This window comes from Somniosus microcephalus, chromosome 26 (genome assembly GCF_052327205.1).
Source record: "Somniosus microcephalus isolate GS21.2 chromosome 26, FLI_Smic_1.0, whole genome shotgun sequence".
Classification (NCBI taxonomy): Eukaryota; Metazoa; Chordata; class Chondrichthyes; order Squaliformes; family Somniosidae; genus Somniosus; species Somniosus microcephalus.
The window spans coordinates 56,275,687-56,289,592 of NC_141012.1; positions in this window are offsets into that span (position 1 = coordinate 56,275,687).

Here is a 13,906-nt window from a genome sequence, read left to right on the forward strand (position 1 = left end):
GGATGCATTTCCCGCACACATGGTCGTCAGGGACACTGGCAGCGTCCCTGATTTCCCACATGGAGCAAGAGGAGCAGAACACCGGTCTGAGCTCTCCTGCCATGACTTACTCCTTTAATTAATTAAAAAATTTATTCAATACCCCAGTTACAGGTATACACTAGGGCGCTTTATTTACCAACTGTCCCCACTACACCAGAGACCCTAGAAATTTAACACCACAGAAGTCAAGCTGGGCGGCTGATGATGTAGAGAGGGCGAGGTGTGGAAAACGATAGCATGTTGGTTATGTTACTGGACGGGTAATGATAAAGAGAGGTCGAGGCGTGGAGAACAATAGCGTGTTGGTTATGTTACTGGATGGGTAATGATATAGAGAGGGCGAGGTGTGGAGAACGATAGCATGTTGGTTATGTTACTGGACCGGGAACGATATAGTGAGGGCGAGGTGTGGAGAACGTTATCCTATTGTTTATGTTACTGCACGGGTAATGATATAGAGAGGGCGAGGTGTGGAGAACGATAGCCTGTTGGTTATGTGACTGGACCAGTAATGATATAGAGAGGGCGAGGTGTGGACATCGATAGCTGTTGGTTGTGTTACTGGACGGGTAATGATATAAAGACGATGAGGTGTGGAGCATGATAGCCTGTTGGTTATGTTACTGGATGGGTAATGCTATAGAGAGGATGAGGTGTGGAGAACGATAGCCTGTTGGTTATGTTACCGGACGGGTAATGATATAGAGACGGCGAGGTGTGGAGCACAATAGCCTGTTGGATATGTTACTGGACGGTTAATGATGTAGAGATGGCGAGGTGTGGAGAACGAGAGCCTGTTGATTATGTTACTGGCTGGGTAATGATATAGAGAAGGCGAGGTGTGGAGAACGATAGCATGTTGGTTTTGTTACTGGAAGGGTAATGATATAGAGAGGGCGAGGTGTGGAGAACGATAGCCTGCTGGTTATGTTACTGGAAGGGTAATGATATAGAGTGAGCGAGGTGTGGCGAACGATAGCCTGTTGGTTATGTTACTACTGGGTAATGATATAGAGAAGGCGAGGTGTGGAGAACGATAGCATGTTGGTTTTGTTACTGGAAGGGTAATGATATAGAGAGGGCGAGGTGTGGAGAACGATAGCCTTTTGGTTATGTTACTGGATGGGTAATGATGTAGAGTGAGCGAGGTGTGGCGAACGATAGCCTGTTGGTTATGTTACTACTGGGTAATGATATAGAGAGGGCGAGGTGTGGAGAACGATAGCCTGTTGGTTATGTAACTGGATGGGTAATGATATAGAGAGGGCGAGGAGTGGAGAATGATAGCCTGTTGGTTATGTTACTGCACGGGTAATGATATAGAGAGGGCGTGGTGTGGAGAACGATAGCCTGTTGGTTATGTAACTGGATGGGTAATGATATAGAGAGGGCGAGGTGTGGAGAACGATAGCCTGTTGGTTATGTAACTGGATGGGTAATGATATAGAGAGGGCGAGGAGTGGAGAACGATAGCCTGTTGGTTATGTTGCTGCACGGGTAATGATATAGAGAGGGCGTGGTGTGGAGAACGATAGCCTGTTGGTTATGTTACTGGACGGTTAATGATATAGAGACGGCGAGGCGTGGGGAACGATAGCGTGTTGGTTATGTTACTGGGCGGCTGATGATATAGAGAGGGCGAGGTGTGGAGAACGATAGCAAGTTGTTTATGTTACTGGAACGGTAATGATATAGAGAGGGCGAGGTGTGGAGAACGATACCCTGTTGATTATGTTACTGGACGTGTAATGGTATTGAGAGGGCGAGGTGCGGAGAACGATAGCGTGTTGGTTATGTTACTGGGCGGGTAACGATATAGAGACGGCGAGGTGTGGAGAACGATAGCATGTTGGTTATGTTACTCTATGGGTAATGATATAGAGAGGGCGAGGTATGGAGAACGACAGCCTGTTGGTAATGTTACTGGATGGCTAATGATATAGAGACGGCGAGATGTGGAGAACGAGAGCATTTTGGTAATGTTACTGGACCGGTAACGATATAGAGAGGGCGAGGTGTGGAGAACGAGAACCTGTTGGTTATGTCTCTGGACGGGTCATGATATAGAGAGGGCGAGGTGTGGAGAACGATAGCCTGTTGGTTATGTTACTGGATGGGTAATGATAAAGAGAGGGAGAGGTGTGGAGAACGATAGCCTGTTGGTTATGTTACTGGACGGGTAATGATATAGAGAGGGCGAGGTGTGGAGAACGATAGCCTGTTGGTTATGTTACTGGGCGGGTAATGATATAGAGATGGGCGAGGTGTGGAGAACGATGGCCTGTTGGTTATGTTACTGGACGGGTAATGATATCGAGAGGGCGAGGTGTGGAGAACGATAGCTTGTTGGTTATGTTACAGGACGGGTAATGATATAGAGAGGGCGAGGTGTGGAGAACGATAGCCTGTTGGTTATGTTAATGGATGGGTAATGAGAAAGAGAGGGAGAGGTGTGGAGAACGATAGCCTGTTGGTTATGTTACTGGACGGGTAATGATATAGAGAGGGCGAAGTGTGGAGAACGATAGCCTGTTGGTTATGTTACTGGGCGGGTAATGATATAGAGATGGGCGAGGTGTGGAGAACGATGGCCTGTTGGTTATGTTACTGGACGGGTAATGATATCGAGAGGGCGAGGTGTGGAGAACGATAGCGTGTTTGTTATGTTACTGGACGGGTAATGATATAGAGGGGGCGAGGTGTGGAGAACGTTTGCCTGTTGGTTATGTTACTAGAGAGGCAATGATATAGAGACGGCGAGGTGTAGAGAATGATAGCCTGCTGGTTATGTTAGTGGACAGGTTATGATATGGAGAGGGCGAGGTGTGGAGAATGATAGCCAGTTGATTATGTTACTGGATGGGTAATGATATAGAGAGGGCGAGGTGTGGAGAACGATAGCCTGCTGGTTATGTTACTGGACGGGTAATGATATAGAGAGGGCGAGGTGTGGAGAATGATAGCCTGTTGGTTATGCTACTGGATGGGTAATGATATAGAGTGGGCGAGGTGTGGAGAACGATAGCCTGTTGGTTATGTTACTGGATGGGTAATGATGCAGAGAGCGCGATGTGTGGAGAACATTAGCCTGTTGGTTATGTTACTGGACGGGTAATGATATAGAGACGGCGAGGTGTGGAGAACGATAGCCTGTTGGTTATGTTACTGGACGGGTAATGACATAGAGAGGGCAAGGTGCGGAGAACGAAAGCCTGTTGATAATGTTACTGGATGGATAATGATATAGAGACGGCGAGGTGTGGAGAACGATAGTCTGTTGGTTGTGTTGCTGGAAGGTTCATGATATAGAGACGGCGAGGTGTGGAGAATGATAGCCTGTTGGTTATGTTACTGGATGGGTAATCATATAGAGAGGGCGAGGCGTGCAGAACGATAGCCTGTTGGTTATGTTACTGTACGGGTAACGATATAGTGAGGGCGAGGTGTGGTGAACAATAGCCTGTTGGTTATGTTACTGGACGGATAATGATATAGAGAGGGCGAGGTGTGGAGAACGATAGTCTGTTGGGTATGATACTGGATGGGTAGTGATATTGAGAGGGCGAGGTGTGGAGATCGAAAGCCTGTTGATAATGTTACTGGATGGATAATGATATAGAGACGGCGAGGTGTGGAGAACGATAGCCTGTTGGTTATGTTACTGGACGGGTAACGATATAGTGAGGGCGAGGTGTGGTGAACATTAGCCTGCTGGTTATGTTACTAGACGGGTAATGATATAGAGACGGCGAGGTGTGGAGAACGATAGCCTGTTGGTTATGTTACTGGACGGGTAATGACATAGAGAGGGCGAGGTGCGGAGAACGAAAGCCTGTTGATAATGTTACTGGATGGATAATGATATAGAGACGGCGAGGTGTGGAGAACGATAGCCTGTTGGTTATGTTACTGGACGGGTAATGATATAGAGAGGGCGAGGTGCGGAGAACGATAGCCTGTTGGTTGTGTTGCTGGAAGGGTAATGACATAGAAACGTCGAGGTGTGGAGAATGATAGCCTGTTGGTTATGTTATTGGTTGGGTAATGATATAGAGAGGGCGAGGTGTGGAGAACGATAGCCTGTTGGTTATGTTGCTGGACCGGTAACGATATAGAGACTGCGAGGTGTGGAGAACGATAGCCTTTTGGTTATGTTGCTGGATAGGTAATGAAAAAGAGAGGGCGAGGTGTGGAGTACGATAGCGTGTTGATTATGTTACTGGACCGGAAATGGTATAGAGAGGGTGAGGTGTGGAGAACGAGAACCTGTTGGTTATGTCACTGGACAGGTAATGATATAGAGAGGGTGAGGTGTGGAGAACAATAGCCTGCTGTTTATGATACTGTTTGGGTAATGATATAGAGACGGTGAGGTTTGGAGAACAATACCCTGTTGGTTATGTTACTGGACGGGTAATGATATCGAGAGGGCGAGGTGTGGAGAACGATAGCCTTTTGGTTATGTTACTGGATGGGTAATGATGTAGAGTGAGCGAGGTGTGGCAAACGATAGCCTGTTGGTTATGTTACTACTGGGTAATGATATAGAGAGGGCAAGGTGTGGAGAACGATAGCCTGTTGGTTATGTAACTGGATGGGTAATGATATAGAGAGGGCGAGGAGTGGAGAACGATAGCCTGTTGGTTATGTTACTGCACGGGTAATGATATAGAGAGGGCGTGGTGTGGAGAACGATAGCCTGTTGGTTATGTAACTGGATGGGTAATGATATAGAGAGGGCGAGGTGTGGAGAACGATAGCCTGTTGGTTATGTAACTGGATGGGTAATGATATAGAGAGGGCGAGGAGTGGAGAACGATAGCCTGTTGGTTATGTTGCTGCACGGGTAATGATATAGAGAGGGCGTGGTGTGGAGAACGATAGCCTGTTGGTTATGTTACTGGACAGTTAATGATATAGAGAGGGCGAGGTGTGGAGAACGATAGCAAGTTGTTTATCTTACTGGAACGGTAATGATATAGAGAGGGCGAGGTGTGGAGAACGATACCCTGTTGATTATGTTACTGGACGTGTAATGGTATTGAGAGGGCGAGGTGCGGAGAACGATAGCGTGTTGGTTATGTTACTGGGCGGGTAACGATATAGAGACGGCGAGGTGTGGAGAACGATAGCATGTTGGTTATGTTACTCGATGGGTAATGATATAGAGATGGCGAGGTATGGAGAACGACAGCCTGTTGGTAATGTTACTGGATGGCTAATGATATAGAGACGGCGAGATGTGGAGAACGATAGCGTTTTGGTAATGTTACTGGACCGGTAACGATATAGAGAGGGCGAGGTGTGGAGAACGAGAACCTGTTGGTTATGTCTCTGGACGGGTCATGATATAGAGAGGGCGAGGTGTGGAGAACGATAGCCTGTTGGTTATGTTACTGGATGGGTAATGATAAATAGAGGGAGAGGTGTGGAGAACGATAGCCTGTTGGTTATGTTACTGGACGGGTAATGATATAGAGAGGGCGAGGTGTGGAGAACGATAGCCTGTTGGTTATGTTACTGGGCGGGTAATGATATAGAGATGGGCGAGGTGTGGAGAACGATGGCCTGTTGGTTATGTTACTGGACGGGTAATGATATCGAGAGGGCGAGGTGTGGAGAACGATAGCTTGTTGGTTATGTTACTGGACGGGTAATGATATAGAGAGGGCGAGGTGTGGAGAACGATAGCCTGTTGGTTATGTTACTGGATGGGTAATGAGAAAGAGAGGGAGAGGTGTGGAGAACGATAGCCTGTTGGTTATGTTACTGGACGGGTAATGATATAGAGAGGGCGAAGTGTGGAGAACGATAGCCTGTTGGTTATGTTACTGGGCGGGTAATGATATAGAGATGGGCGAGGTGTGGAGAACGATGGCCTGTTGGTTATGTTACTGGACGGGTAATGATATCGAGAGGGCGAGGTGTGGAGAACGATAGCGTGTTGGTTATGTTACTGGACGGGTAATGATATAGAGGGGGCGAGGTGTGGAGAACGTTTGCCTGTTGGTTATGTTACTAGAGAGGCAATGATATAGAGACGGCGAGGTGTAGAGAATGATAGCCTGCTGGTTATGTTAGTGGACAGGTTATGATATGGAGAGGGCGAGGTGTGGAGAATGATAGCCAGTTGATTATGTTACTGGATGGGTAATGATATAGAGAGGGCGAGGTGTGGAGAACGATAGCCTGCTGGTTATGTTACTGGACGGGTAATGATATAGAGAGGGCGAGGTGTGGAGAATGATAGCCTGTTGGTTATGCTACTGGATGGGTAATGATATAGAGTGGGCGAGGTGTGGAGAACGATAGCCTGTTGGTTATGTTACTGGATGGGTAATGATGCAGAGAGCGCGATGTGTGGAGAACATTAGCCTGTTGGTTATGTTACTGGACGGGTAATGATATAGAGACGGCGAGGTGTGGAGAACGATAGCCTGTTGGTTATGTTACTGGACGGGTAATGACATAGAGAGGGCGAGGTGCGGAGAACGAAAGCCTGTTGATAATGTTACTGGATGGATAATGATATAGAGACGGCGAGGTGTGGAGAACGATAGCCTGTTGGTTGTGTTGCTGGAAGGTTCATGATATAGAGACGGCGAGGTGTGGAGAATGATAGCCTGTTGGTTATGTTACTGGATGGGTAATCATATAGAGAGGGCGAGGCGTGCAGAACGATAGCCTGTTGGTTATGTTACTGTACGGGTAACGATATAGTGAGGGCGAGGTGTGGTGAACAATAGCCTGTTGGTTATGTTACTGGACGGATAATGATATAGAGAGGGCGAGGTGTGGAGAACGATAGTCTGTTGGGTATGATACTGGATGGGTAATGATATTGAGAGGGCGAGGTGTGGAGAACGATAGCCTTTTGGTTATGTTACTGCACGGGTAATGATATAGAGAGGGTGAGGTGTGGAGAACGATTGCCTGTTGGTTATGCTACTGGATGGGTAATGATATAGAGAGGGCGAGGCGTGGAGAACGATAGCCTGTTGGTTATGTTACTGCACGGGTAATGATATAGAGAGGGTGTGGTGTGGAGAACGATAGCCTGTTGGTTATGTTACTGGATGGATAATGATATAGAGACGGCGAGGTGTGGAGAACGATAGCGTGTTGGTTATGTTACTGAACGGGTAATGATATAGAGACGGCGAGGTGTGGAGTACGATAGCCTGTTGGTTATGTTACTGGACGCGTAATGATATAGAGACAGCAAGGCGTGCAGAACGATAGCGTGTTGGTTATGTTACTGGATGGATAATGATATAGAGAGGGCGAGGTGTGTTTAACGATAGCCTGTTGTATATGTTATTGGATGGGTAATGATATAGAGAGGGCGAGGTGTGGAGAACGTTAGCCTGTTGGTTATGTTACGGGACGGGTTATGATACAGAGACGGCGAGGCTTGGAGAACGATAGCGTGTTGGTTATGTTACTGGATGGGTAATGATATAGAGAGGGCGCGGTGTGGAGAACGATTGCCTGTTGGTTATGCTACTGGATGGGTAATGATATAGAGAGGGCGAGGCGTGGAGAACGATAGCCTGTTGGTTATGTTACTGCACGGGTAATGATATAGAGAGGGCGAGGAGTGGAGAACGATAGCCTGTTGGTTATGTTGCTGCACGGGTAATGATATAGAGAGGGCGTGGTGTGGAGAACGATAGCCTGTTGGTTATGTAACTGGATGGGTAATGATATAGAGAGGGCGAGGAGTGGAGAACGATAGCCTGTTGGTTATGTTGCTGCACGGGTAATGATATAGAGAGGGCGTGGTGTGGAGAACGATAGCCTGTTGGTTATGTTACTGGACAGTTAATGATATAGAGAGGGCGAGGTGTGGAGAACGATAGCAAGTTGTTTATCTTACTGGAACGGTAATGATATAGAGAGGGCGAGGTGTGGAGAACGATACCCTGTTGATTATGTTACTGGACGTGTAATGGTATTGAGAGGGCGAGGTGCGGAGAACGATAGCGTGTTGGTTATGTTACTGGGCGGGTAACGATATAGAGACGGCGAGGTGTGGAGAACGATAGCATGTTGGTTATGTATTCGATGGGTAATGATATAGAGATGGCGAGGTATGGAGAACGACAGCCTGTTGGTAATGTTACTGGATGGCTAATGATATAGAGACGGCGAGATGTGGAGAACGATAGCGTTTTGGTAATGTTACTGGACCGGTAACGATATAGAGAGGGCGAGGTGTGGAGAACGAGAACCTGTTGGTTATGTCTCTGGACGGGTCATGATATAGAGAGGGCGAGGTGTGGAGAACGATAGCCTGTTGGTTATGTTACTGGATGGGTAATGATAAATAGAGGGAGAGGTGTGGAGAACGATAGCGTGTTGGTTATGTTACTGGACGGGTAATGATATAGAGGGGGCGAGGTGTGGAGAACGTTTGCCTGTTGGTTATGTTACTAGAGAGGCAATGATATAGAGACGGCGAGGTGTAGAGAATGATAGCCTGCTTGTTATGTTAGTGGACAGGTTATGATATGGAGAGGGCGAGGTGTGGAGAATGATAGCCAGTTGATTATGTTACTGGATGGGTAATGATATAGAGAGGGCGAGGTGTGGAGAACGATAGCCTGCTGGTTATGTTACTGGACGGGTAATGATATAGAGAGGGCGAGGTGTGGAGAATGATAGCCTGTTGGTTATGCTACTGGATGGGTAATGATATAGAGTGGGCGAGGTGTGGAGAACGATAGCCTGTTGGTTATGTTACTGGATGGGTAATGATGCAGAGAGCGCGATGTGTGGAGAACATTAGCCTGTTGGTTATGTTACTGGACGGGTAATGATATAGAGACGGCGAGGTGTGGAGAACGATAGCCTGTTGGTTATGTTACTGGACGGGTAATGACATAGAGAGGGCGAGGTGCGGAGAACGAAAGCCTGTTGATAATGTTACTGGATGGATAATGATATAGAGACGGCGAGGTGTGGAGAACGATAGCCTGTTGGTTGTGTTGCTGCAAGGTTCATGATATAGAGATGGCGAGGTGTGGAGAATGATAGCCTGTTGGTTATGTTACTGGATGGGTAATCATATAGAGAGGGCGAGGCGTGCAGAACGATAGCCTGTTGGTTATGTTACTGTACGGGTAACGATATAGTGAGGGCGAGGTGTGGTGAACAATAGCCTGTTGGTTATGTTACTGGACGGATAATGATATAGAGAGGGCGAGGTGTGGAGAACGATAGTCTGTTGGGTATGATACTGGATGGGTAATGATATTGAGAGAGCGAGGTGTGGAGAACGATAGCCTTTTGGTTATGTTACTGCACGGGTAATGATATAGAGAGGGTGAGGTGTGGAGAACGATTGCCTGTTGGTTATGCTACTGGATGGGTAATGATATAGAGAGGGCGAGGCGTGGAGAACGATAGCCTGTTGGTTATGTTACTGCACGGGTAATGATATAGAGAGGGTGTGGTGTGGAGAACGATAGCCTGTTGGTTATGTTACTGGATGGATAATGATATAGAGACGGCGAGGTGTGGAGAACGATAGCGTGTTGGTTATGTTACTGGACGGGTAATGATATAGAGACGGCGAGGTGTGGAGTACGATAGCCTGTTGGTTATGTTACTGGACGCGTAATGATATAGAGACAGCAAGGCGTGCAGAACGATAGCGTGTTGGTTATGTTACTGGATGGATAATGATATAGAGAGGGCGAGGTGTGTTTAACGATAGCCTGTTGTATATGTTATTGGATGGGTAATGATATAGAGAGGGCGAGGTGTGGAGAACGTTAGCCTGTTGGTTATGTTACGGGACGGGTTATGATACAGAGACGGCGAGGCTTGGAGAACGACAGCGTGTTGGTTATGTTACTGGATGGGTAATGATATAGAGAGGGCGCGGTGTGGAGAACGATTGCCTGTTGGTTATGCTACTGGATGGGTAATGATATAGAGAGGGCGAGGCGTGGAGAACGACAGCCTGTTGGTTATGTTACTGCACGGGTAATGATATAGAGAGGGTGTGGTGTGGAGAACGATAGCCTGTTGGTTATGTTACTGGATGGATAATGATATAGAGACGGCGAGGTGTGGAGAACGATAGCGTGTTGGTTTTGTTACTGGACGGGTAATGATATAGAGACGGCGAGGTGTGGAGTACGATAGCCTGTTGGTTATGTTACTGGATGGGTAATGCTATAGAGAGAGCGAGGTGTGGTTAACGATAGCCTGTTGATTATGTTACTGGATGGGTAATGATATAGAGAGGGCGAGGTGTGGAGAACGTTAGCCTGTTGGTTATGTTACTGGACGGGTAATGATATAGAGACGGCAAGGCGTGGAGAACGATAGCGTGTTGGTTATGTTACTGGACTGCTAATGATATAGAGACGGCAAGGCATGGAGAATGATAGCGTGTTGGTTATATTTTTTGATGGGTAATGATATAGAGAGGGCGAGGTGCGGAGAACGATAGCCTGTTGGTTATGTTACTGGATGGGTAATGATATAGAGACGCCGAGGCGTGGAGTACGATTGTGTGTTGGTTATGTGACTGGATGGGTAATTATATAGCGATGGCGAGGCGTGGAGAACGATAGCCTGTTGGTTATGTTACTGGACGGGTAATGATATAGAGTGGGTGAGATGTGGAGAATGATAGCCTGTTGGTTATCTTGCTGGACGGGTAATGATAGAGAGAGGGCGAGGTGTGGAGAACGATAGCCAGTTGGTTATGTTACTGGGCGGATAATGATATAGAGAGGGCGAGGTGTGGAGAATGATAGCCTGTTGGTTATGTTACTGGATGGGTAATGAAAGATAGAGAGCGAGGTGTGGAGGACGATAGCCTGTTGGTTATGTCACTGGATGGGTAATGATATAGAGAGGGCGAGGTGTGGAGAACGATAGCCTGTTGATTATGTGACAGGACGGGTAATGATATAGAGACGGCGAGGCGTGGAGAACGATAGCGTGTTGGTTATGTTACTGGACGCATAATGATATAGAGACAGCAAGGCGTGCAGAACGATAGCGTGTTGGTTATGTTACTGGATGGATAATGATATAGAGAGGGCGAGGTGTGTTTAACGATAGCCTGTTGTATATGTTATTGGATGGGTAATGATATAGAGAGGGCGAGGTGTGGAGAACGTTAGCCTGTTGGTTATGTTACGGGACGGGTTATGATACAGAGACGGCGAGGCTTGGAGAACGATAGCGTGTTGATTATGTTACTGGACGGGTAATGATATAGAGAGGGCGAGGTGTGGAGGACGTTAGCCTGTTGGTTATGTTACTGGATGGGTAATGATATAGAGAGGGCGAGGTGTGGAGAACGATAGCCTGTTGGTTATGTTACTTGACGGGTAATGATATAGAGAGGGCGAGGTGTGGAGGACGTTAGCCTGTTGATTATGTTACTGGATGGGTAATGATATAGAGACGGCGAGGCGTGGAGAACGATTGCGTGTTGGTTATGTTACTGGACGGGTAATGATATAGAGAGGGCGATGTGTGGAGAACGATAGCATGTTGGTTATGTTACTGCACCGGTAATGATATAGAGAGGGCGAGGTATGGAGACGATAGCCTGTTGGTTATGTTACTGGACGGGTAATGATATAGAGTGGGTGAGGTGTGGAGAATGATAGCCTTTTGGTTATGTTATTGGACGGGTAATGATATAGAGAGGGCGAGGTGTGGAGAACGATAGCCAGTTGGTTATGTTACTGGGCGGATAATGATATTGAGAGGGCGAGGTGTGGAGAATGATAGCCTGTTGGTTATGTTACTGGACGCGTAATGATATAGAGACAGCAAGGCGTGCAGAACGATAGCGTGTTGGTTATGTTACTGGATGGATAATGATATAGAGAGGGCGAGGTGTGTTTAACGATAGCCTGTTGTATATGTTATTGGATGGGTAATGATATAGAGAGGGCGAGGTGTGGAGAACGTTAGCCTGTTGGTTATGTTACGGGACGGGTTATGATACAGAGACGGCGAGGCTTGGAGAACGATAGCGTGTTGGTTATGTTACTGGATGGGTAATGATATAGAGAGGGCGCGGTGTGGAGAACGATTGCCTGTTGGTTATGCTACTGGATGGGTAATGATATAGAGAGGGCGAGGCGTGGAGAACGATAGCCTGTTGGTTATGTTACTGCACGGGTAATGATATAGAGAGGGTGTGGTGTGGAGTACGATAGCCTGTTGGTTATGTTACTGGATGGATAATGATATAGAGACGGCGAGGTGTGGAGAACGATAGCGTGTTGGTTTTGTTACTGGACGGGTAATGATATAGAGATGGCGAGGTGTGGAGTACGATAGCCTGTTGGTTATGTTACTGGATGGGTAATGCTATAGAGAGAGCGAGGTGTGGTTAACGATAGCCTGTTGATTATGTTACTGGATGGGTAATGATATAGAGAGGGCGAGGTGTGGAGAACGTTAGCCTGTTGGTTATGTTACTGGACGGGTAATGATATAGAGACGGCAAGGCGTGGAGAACGATAGCGTGTTGGTTATGTTACTGGACTGCTAATGATATAGAGACGGCAAGGCATGGAGAATGATAGCGTGTTGGTTATATTTTTTGATGGGTAATGATATAGAGAGGGCGAGGTGCGGAGAACGATAGCCTGTTGGTTATGTTACTGGATGGGTAATGATATAGAGAAGCCGAGGCGTGGAGTACGATTGTGTGTTGGTTATGTGACTGGATGGGTAATTATATAGCGATGGCGAGGCGTGGAGAACGATAGCCTGTTGGTTATGTTACTGGACGGGTAATGATATAGAGTGGGTGAGATGTGGAGAATGATAGCCTGTTGGTTATCTTGCTGGACGGGTAATGATAGAGAGAGGGCGAGGTGTGGAGAACGATAGCCAGTTGGTTATGTTACTGGGCGGATAATGATATAGAGAGGGCGAAGTGTGGAGAATGATAGCCTGTTGGTTATGTTACTGGATGGGTAATGATATATAGAGAGCGAGGTGTGGAGGACGATAGCCTGTTGGTTATGTCACTGGATGGGGAATGATATAGAGAGGGCGAGGTGTGGAGAACGGTAGCCTGTTGATTATGTGACAGGACGGGTAATGATATAGAGACGGCGAGGCGTGGAGAATGATAGCGTGTTGGTTATGTTACTGGACGCGTAATGATATAGAGACAGCAAGGCGTGCAGAACGATAGCGTGTTGGTTATGTTACTGGATGGATAATGATATAGAGAGGGCGAGGTGTGTTTAACGATAGCCTGTTGTATATGTTATTGGATGGGTAATGATATAGAGAGGGCGAGGTGTGGAGAACGTTAGCCTGTTGGTTATGTTACGGGACGGGTTATGATACAGAGACGGCGAGGCTTGGAGAACGATAGCGTGTTGGTTATGTTACTGGACGGGTAATGATATAGAGAGGGCGAGGTGTGGAGGACGTTAGCCTGTTGGTTATGTTACTGGATGGGTAATGATATAGAGAGGGCGAGGCGTGAAGAACGATAGCGTGTTGGTTATGTTACTGGGCGGGTAACGATATAGAGACGGCGAGGCGTGGAGAACGATAGCGTGTTGGTTATGTTCCTGGACGGTTAATGATATAGAGAGGGCGAGGTGTGGAGAACGACAGCCTGTTGGTTATGTTACTGGACGGCTAATGATATAGAGATGGCGAGATTTGGAGAACGACAGCGTTTTGGTAATGTTACTGGACCGGTAACGATATAGAGAGGGCGAGGTGTGGACAACGAGAACCTGTTGGTTATGTCTCTGGACGGTTAATGATATAGAGAGGGCGAGGTGTGGAGAACAATAGCCTGTTGGTTATGTTACTGGATGGGTAACGATATAGAGATGGCGAGGTGTGG